At 40.7% G+C, this 9,055-nt stretch overlaps 1 non-coding gene across 1 annotated transcript; it reads left to right on the forward strand.

Annotated features, from left to right (window-relative positions):
• Positions 1 to 8,332: 8,332 nt before the first annotated feature.
• LOC130947004 (small nucleolar RNA R71) lies at positions 8,333 to 8,440 on the forward strand. The gene has a single exon (XR_009072419.1). It is a non-coding gene; the product is annotated as a small nucleolar RNA R71 (small nucleolar RNA).
• The last annotated feature ends 615 nt before the right edge of the window (positions 8,441 to 9,055 follow it).

The following is a 9,055-nucleotide window of genomic DNA, read 5'->3' on the forward strand; positions in this document are numbered from 1 at the left end:
TCCCAAGAGTCCAGGCTATCTTTAGGTTGGGAGTCCAACCATATTCTAGCTCTGTCTCTTACAGCAAAAGGGAATAGCATCAGTCTGTAGACCTCTGGGTCAACCCCATTAGTCTTGACTGTGTCACAGATTTGCAAGAACTCAGCTAAAAACTGATGAGGATCTTCCATTGGAAGTCATGAAACTTGCAATTCTGTTGCATTAGAGAAACTAATTGAGGCTTAAGCTCAAAGTTGTTTGCTCTAATGGCAGGGATAGAGATGCTTCTCCCATAGAAATCGGGAGTAGGTGCAGTAAAGTCACCCAGCACCTTCCTTGCATTGTTGGCATTGTTGTTGTTTTCGGCTGCCATGTCTTCTTCCTTGAAGAATTCGGTCAGGTCCTCAACAAAGAGTTGTGCCTTAGCTTCTCTTAGCTTTCGCTTCAAGGTCCTTTCAGGTTCAGGGTCAGCTTCAACAAGAATGCCTTTGTCTCTGCTCCTGCTCATAAGAAAGAGAAGGGAACAAGAAAATGTGGAATCCTCTATGTCACAGTATAGATATTCCTTGAAGTGTCAGAGGAAAAGAAAAATAGAAGAAGGAAGAAGGAGAATTCGAACTTGATTAGACAAAGTTCGAATTGTGCATTAAGAAGGAGTAGTACTCCATAAATAGAAGGATGTGGGAAGGAGGGAAGAGAATTTTCGAAAATATGTCAAAAACATTTTGAAGAATTGATTGATAATTTTCGAAAATTCATAGTGGACAAGAAATCAAGTGATTTTTGAAAAAAAAAGATTTTGAAATTAGAAATTAAAAAGATTTGATTGAAAACTTATTTTGAAAAAGATGTGTTTAAAAAGATGTGATTGAAAAGATTTGATTTGAAAACAATTTTAAAAAGATTTGATTTGAAAACAATTTTTAAAAGATTTGTTTAATTACTTGCCTAACAAGAAAAGATATGATTCAAACATAAAACCTCTCTCAGCAGAAAAGGTAACAAACTTGAGATGTTCAATCAAATCATTAATTGTTAGTAAGTATCTTTGAAAAAGGAAAGAAATTAATTTTGAAAACATTTGATTGAAAAGATAAAGATTTGATTTTGAAAAACTTTGAAAACTTGAAAAAAAATTGATTTTGAAAACAAAATCTTCCCCCTTTGCCATCCTGGCGTTAAACGCCCAGAATGGTATACATTCTGGCGTTTAACGCCCAAAATGCACCCTTTTTGGGCGTTAAACGCCCAACCAGGTACCCTGGCTGGCGTTTAAACGCCAGTCTGTCTTCTTCACTGGGCATTTTGAATGCTCAGCTTTTTCTGTATAATTCCTCTGCAGTATGTTCTGAATCTTCAATTCTTTGTATTATTGACTTGAAAAGACACAAATTAAAAATATTTTTGGATTTTTAATAATGAGGAATAATCAAAATGCAACTAAAATCAAATAACAATGTATGCAAGACACCAAACTTAGCAGTTTGTATACTATGGACACCAATGAGAATGCATATGAGATATATAAACACTCAAGTCAAGAGAATTCAAAGATCAAAACAAGGAAATCATCAAGAACAGCTTGAAGATTAATGAAGACACATGCATGAATTCAAAAAAATGCAAGAAGAGCAGAAACATGCAATTGACACCAAACTTAAAATGAGACACTAGACTTAAACAAGAAATATTTTTGGTTTTTATGATTTTGTAATTTTTTTGGTTTTTTCGAAAATTAGCTGAAAAGGAAAATAAAGGTATCAAAATTCTTAATGAGAATTCCAGGAATCATGCAATGTTAGTCTAAAGCTTTAGTCTAAAGGAATTAGACATGGCCGGCAAAGCTTCAGCAGGACATTGCATTCAAGAGCTAAATTGATGAGAATCAATCAGCTTTGGTGATGATAAGAACATCACATTGAAACACTAGAATTCATTCTTAAGAACTCTGAAGAAAAATACCTAATCTAAGCAACAAGATGAACCGTCAGTTGTCCATACACAAGAACAATCCCCGGCAACGGCGCCAAAAACTTGGTGCTTGTTGCCGGATCTTGGCACTGATGTTACCAAAAGCTTGCTCAAAACTTGAACAATCCTCGGCAACGGCGCCAAAAACTTGGTGCGCGAAATTGTGATCACTACACAACTTTGCACAACTGACCAGCAAGTGCACTGGGTCGTCCAAGTAATAAACCTTACGCGAGTAAGGGTCGATCCCACGGAGATTGTTGCTATGAAGCAAGCTATGGTCACCTTGTAAATCTCAGTCAGGCAGACTCAAATGGGTATAGTGATAAACGAATAAAGCATAAAGATAAAGATAGAGATACTTATGTATATCATTGGTGAGAGCTTCAGATAAGCGTATGAAGATGCCTTCCCTTCCGTCTCTCTGCTTTCCTACTGTCTTCATCCAATCATTCTTACTCCTTTCCATGGCAAGCTCGTGTAGGGTTTCACGTTGTCAATGGCTACCTCCCATCCTCTCAGTGAAAGCGATTGCATATGCTCTGTCACAGCATAGCGGAATTCAGCTGTCGGTTCTCGGTCAGGCCGGAATAAAATCCATTGATTCTTTTGCGTCTGTCACTAACGCCCCGCCTGCTAGGAGTTTGAAGCACGTCACAGTCATTCAATCATTGAATCCTACTCAGAATACCACAGACAAGGTTAGACCTTCCGGATTCTCTTGAATGCCGCCATCAGTTCTTGCCTATACCACGAAGATTCGGTTAAAGAATCCAAGAGATATTCACTAAGCCTCGGATGCTTGTAGAACAAGAATGGTTGTCAGTCACCTTGTTCATAGGTGAGAATGGTGATGAGTGTCACGGATCATCACATTCATCAAGTTGAAGAACAAGTGATATCTTGGACAAAGAACAAGCGGAATTGAATAGAAGAACAATAGTAATTGCATTAATACTCGAGGTACAGCAGAGCTCCACACCTTAATCTATGGTGTGTAGAAACTCCACCGTTGAAAATACATAAGAACAAGGTCTAGGCATGGCCGTGAGGCCAGCCTCCCAAATGATCTAAGATAGCATAAAACTCAAAGATAGCTACCCAGATGTCTCTAATACAATAGTAAAAGGTCCTACTTATAGAAAACTAGTAGCCTAGGGTGTACAAAGATGGGTAAATGACATAAAAATCCACTTCCGGGCCCACTTGGTGTGTGCTTGGGCTGAGCATTGAAGCATTTTCGTGTAGAGACTCCTCTTGGAGTTAAACGCCAGCTTTTATGCCAGTTTGGGCGTTTAACTCCCAATTAGGTGCCAGTTCCGGCGTTTAACGCTGGAATTTCTTGAGGTGACTTTGAACGCCGGTTTGGGCCATCAAATCTTGGGCAAAGTATGGACTATCATATATTGCTGGAAAGCCCAGGATGTCTACTTTCCAACGCCGTTGAGAGCGCGCCAATTGGGCTTCTGTAGCTCCAGAAAATCCACTTCGAGTGCAGGGAGGTCAGAATCCAACAGCATCTGCAGTCCTTTTGAGTCTTTGGACCAGATTTTTGCTCAGATCCCTCAATTTCAGCCAGAAAATACCTGAAATCACAGAAAAACACACAAACTCATAGTAAAGTCCAGAAAAGTAAATTTTAATTAAAAACTAATAAAAAATATACTGAAAACTAACTAGATCATACTAAAAACATACTAAAAATAATGCCAAAAAGCGTACAAATTATCCGCTCATCACAACACCAAACTTAAATTGTTGCTTGTCCCCAAGCAACTGAAGATCAAATAAGATAAAAAAAGAAGAGAACATGCAATGAACTCCAAAAACATCTATGAAGATCAGCATTAATTAGATGAGCGGGGCTTTTAGCTTTTTGCCTCTGAATAGTTTTGGCATCTCACTTCATCCTTTGAAATCCAGAATGATTGGCTTCTTTAGGAACTCAGAATCCAGATAGTGTTATTGATTCTCCTAGTTAAGTATGATGATTCTTGAACACAGCTACTTTTTTTTTTTTGAGTCTTGGCCGTGGCCCAAAACACTCTGTCTTCCAGTATTACCACCGGATACATACATGCCACAGACACATAATTGGGTGAACCTTTTCAGATTGTGACTCAGCTTTGCTAGAGTCCCCAATTAGAGGTGTCCAGGGTTCTTAAGCACACTCTTCTTGCCTTGGATCACAACTTTATTTCTTTCTTTTTCTTTCTTTTTCTTTTCGGTTTTTTTTTTCTTTTTTTTTCGCTTGCTTCTTCTCTTTTTTTTTTTTTGTATTCACTGCTTTTTCTTGCTTCAAGAATCATTTTTATGATTTTTCAGATCCTCAGTAACATGTCTCCTTTTTCATCATTCTTTCAAGAGCCAACAATTTTAACATTCATGAACAACAAATTCAAAAGACATATGCACTGTTCAAGCATATATTCAGAGAACAAAAGTGTTGCCACCACATCAAGATAATTAAACTGTTATAAAATTCAGAATTCATGCAATTCTTTTCTTTTTCAATTAAGAACAATTCTTAAGAAAGGTGATGGATTCATAGGACATTCATAACTTTAAGGCATAGATACTAAAGACACTAATGATCATAAGACACAAACATGGACAAACATAAAGCACAATTTTTGAAAAAAAGAAGAAAATAAAGAACAAGGAGATTAAAGAACGGGTCCACCTTAGTGATGCCGGCTTGTTCTTCCTCTTGAAGGCCTTATGGAGTGCTTGAGCTCCTCAATGTCTCTTCCTTGTCTTTGTTGCTCCTCTCTCATGATTCTTTGATCTTCTCTAATTTCATGGAGGATGATGGAGTGTTCTTGATGCTCCACCCTTAGTTGTCCCATGTTGGAACTTAATTCTCCTAGGGAGGTGTTTAGTTGCTCCCAATAGTCTTGTGGAGGAAAGTGCATCCCTTGAGGTATCTCAGGGATCTCATGATGATAGGGGTCTCTTGTGTGCTCCATCCTTTTCTTGGTGATGGGCTTGTCCTCATCAATGGGGGTATCTCCTTCTATGTCAACTCCAACTGAATAACAGAGGTGACAAATGAGATGAGGAAAGGCTAGCCTTGCCAAGGTGGAAGACTTGTCCGCCACTTTATAGAGTTCTTGGGCTATGACCTCATGAACTTCCACTTCTTCTCCAATCATGATGCTATGAATCATGATGGCCCGGTCTAGAGTAACTTCGGAACGGTTGCTAGTGGGAATGATTGAGCGTTGGATGAACTCCAACCATCCTCTAGCCACGGGCTTGAGGTCATGCCTTCTCAATTGAACTGGCTTGCCTCTTGAATCTCTCTTCCATTATGCGCCCTCTTCACATATGACTGTGAGGACTTGGTCCAACCTTTGATCAAAGTTGACCCTTCTAGTGTAAGGATGTTCATCTCCTTGCATCATAGGCAAGTTGAATGCTAACCTTACATTTTCCGGACTAAAATCCAAGTATTTCCCCCGAACCATAGTAAGATAATTCTTTGGATCCGGGTTCACACTTTGGTCATGGTTCTTGGTGATCCATGCATTGGCATAGAACTCTTGAACCATCAAGATTCCGACTTGTTGAATGGGGTTGGTAAGCACTTCCCAACCTCTTCTTCGGATCTCATGGCGGATCTCCGGATATTCACCCTTTTTGAGTGAAAAGGGGACTTCGGGGATCACCTTCTTCAAGGCCACAACTTCATAGAAGTGGTCTTGATGCACCCTTGAGATGAATTTATCCATCTCCCATGACTCGGAGGTGGAAGCTTTTGCCTTCCCTTTCCTCTTTCTAGAGGTTTCTCCGGCCTTGGATGCCATAAATGGTTATGGAAAAAAACGAAAAAGCAACGCTTTTACCACACCAAACTTAAAGGTTTGCTCGTCCTCGAGCAAAAGAAGGAAGAAGAGAGTAGAAGAAGAAGAAATGAGGAAGAAGGGAATGGCTTAGTGTATTCGGCCAAAGAGGGGGAGAAGTGGTTTTAAGGTTGTGTGAAAATGAAGGAGTGAAGAAGGGTATTTATAGGAGAGAGGGGGTGATATGGTTCGGCCATTATGGGTGGGTTTGGGAGGGAAAGTGGTTTGAATTTGAAGGGTGAGGTTGGTGGGGTTTTATGAAGGATGGATGTGAGTGGTGAAGAGAAAGATGGGATTTGATAGGTGAAGGGTTTTGGGGAAGAGGTAATGAGGTGATTGTTGAATGGGGGAAGAAGAGAGAGAGGGGTGGTGGGGTAAGTGGAGATCCTGTGGGGTCCACAGATCCTGTGGTGTCAAGGAAAAGTCATCCCTGCACCATATGTTGCTCAAAATCACGTTTTGAGCCATTTCTGGCGTTAAACGCCGGGCTGGTGCCCATTCCTGGCGTTTAACGCCAGGTTCTTGCCCTTTTCTGGCGTTTAACGCCAGTCTGGTGCCCCTTTCTGGCGTTAAACGCCCAGAATGGTGCCAGACTGGGCGTTAAACGCCCAACTGCTAGCCTCACTGGCGTTTAAACGCCAGTGAATTCTTCCTCCAGGGTGTGCTGTTTTTCTTCCTGCTTTTCATTCTGTTTTTGCTTTTTCAATGGATTTTGTGACTTCTTATGATCATCAACCTACAAAAAACATAAAATAACAAAGAGAAATATATAAAATATAATCATTGGGTTGCCTCCCAACAAGCGCTTCTTTAATGTCAGTAGCTTGACAGAGGGCTCTCATGGAGCCTCACAGATACTCAGAGCAATGTTGGAACCTCCCAACACCAAACTTAGAGTTTGAATGTGGGGGTTCAACACCAAACTTAGAGTTTGGTTGTGGCCTCCCAACACCAAACTTAGAGTTTGACTGTGGGGGCTCTGTTTGTCTCTGATTAGAGAGAAGCTCTTCATGCTTCTTCTCCATGGTGACAGAGAGATATCCTTGAGCTTTAAACACAAAGGATTCTTCATTCACTTGAATGATCAGTTCTCCTCCATCAACATCAATCACAGCCTTTGCTGTGGCTAGGAAGGGTCTGCCAAGGATGATGGATTCATCCATGCACTTCCCAGTCTCTAGGACTATGAAATCAGTAGGAATGTAATGGTCTTCAACTTTTACCAAAACATTCTCTACAAGTCCATGAGCTTGTTTTCTTGAGTTGTCTGCCATCTCTAATGAGATTCTTGCAGCTTGTACCTCAAAGATCCTTAGCTTCTCTATTACAGAGAGAGGCATGAGGTTTACACTTGACCCTAAGTCACACAGGGCCTTCTTGAAGGTCATGGTACCTATGGTACAAGGTATGGAAAACTTCCCAGGATCTTGTCTCTTTTGAGGTAATTTCTGCCTAGACAAGTCATCCAGTTCTTTGGTGAGCAAAGGAGGTTCATCCTCCCAAGTCTCATTTCCAAATAACTTGTCATTTAGCTTCATGATTGCTCCAAGGTATTTAGCAACTTGCTCTTCAGTGACATACTCATCCTCTTCAGAGGAAGAATACTCCTCAGAGCTCATGAAAGGCAGAAGTAAATCCAGTGGAATTTCTATGGTCTCGTTTTGAGCCTCAGATTCCCATGGTTCCTTATTGGGGAACTCAGAGGAGGTTGGTGCACGCCCATTGAGGTCTTCCTCAGTGGCGTCTACCTCTTCTTTTTCCTCTCCATATTCGGCCATGGTTATGGCTTTGCACTCTCCTTTTGGATTTTCTTCTGTATTACTTGGGAGAGTACTAGGAGGGAGTTCAGTGACTTTCTTGCTCAGCTGTCCCACTTGTGCTTCCAAATTCCTAATGGAAGACCTTGTTTCAGTCATGAAACTTTGAGTGGTTTTGATTAGATCAGAGACCATGGTTGCTAAGTCAGAGGGGTTCTGCTTAGAATTCTCTGTCTGTTGCTGAGAAGATGATGGAAAAGGCTTGCCATTGCTAAACCTGTTTCTTCTACCATTATTGTTATTGAAACCTTGTTGAGGTTTCTCTTGATTCTTCCATGAGAAATTTGGGTGATTTCTCCATGAAGAATTATAGGTGTTTCCATAGGAATCTCCTAGGTAATTCACCTCTTCCATTGAAGGGTTCTCAGGATCATAAGCTTCTTCCTCAGATGAAGCATCCTTAGTACTGCCAGGTGCATTTTGCATTCCAGATAGACTTTGAGAAATCAAATTGACTTGTTGAGTCAATATCTTGTTCTGAGCCAGTATGGCATTCAGAGTATCAATCTCAAGAACTCCTTTCTTCTGACTTGTCCCATTGTTCACAGGATTCCTTTCAGAAGTGTACATGAATTGGTTATTTGCAACCATTTCAATGAGCTCTTGAGCCTCTGTAGGCGTCTTCTTCAGATGAAGAGATCCTCCAGCAGAGCTATCCAAGGACATCTTGGATAATTCAGAGAGACCATCATAGAAAATACCTATGATGCTCCATTCAGAAAGCATTTCTGAGGGACATTTTCTGATTAATTGTTTGTATCTTTCCCAAGCTTCATAGAGGGATTCTCCATCCTTCTGTCTGAAGGTTTGGACTTCCACTCTAAGCTTACTCCATTTTTGAGGTGGAAAGAACTTTGCCAAGAAGGCATTGACTAGCTTTTCCCAAGAGTCCAGGCTATCTTTAGGTTGGGAGTCCAACCATATTCTAGCTCTGTCTCTTACAGCAAAAGGGAATAGCATCAGTCTGTAGACCTCTGGGTCAACCCCATTAGTCTTGACTGTGTCACAGATTTGCAAGAACTCAGCTAAAAACTGATGAGGATCTTCCATTGGAAGTCCATGAAACTTGCAATTCTGTTGCATTAGAGAAACTAATTGAGGCTTAAGCTCAAAGTTGTTTGCTCTAATGGCAGGGATAGAGATGCTTCTCCTATAGAAATCGGGAGTAGGTGCAGTAAAGTCACCCAGCACCTTCCTTGCATTGTTGGTATTGTTGTTGTTTTCGGCTGCCATGTCTTCTTCCTTGAAGAATTCGGTCAGGTCCTCAACAAAGAGTTGTGCCTTAGCTTCTCTTAGCTTTCGCTTCAAGGTCCTTTCAGGTTCAGGGTCAGCTTCAACAAGAATGCCTTTGTCTCTGCTCCTACTCATAAGAAAGAGAAGGGAACAAGAAAATGTGGAATCCTCTATGTCACAGTATAGAGATTCCTTGAAGTGTCAGAGGAA

Source organism: Arachis stenosperma, chromosome 8 (genome assembly GCF_014773155.1).
Source record: "Arachis stenosperma cultivar V10309 chromosome 8, arast.V10309.gnm1.PFL2, whole genome shotgun sequence".
NCBI classification, from domain to species: domain Eukaryota; kingdom Viridiplantae; phylum Streptophyta; class Magnoliopsida; order Fabales; family Fabaceae; genus Arachis; species Arachis stenosperma.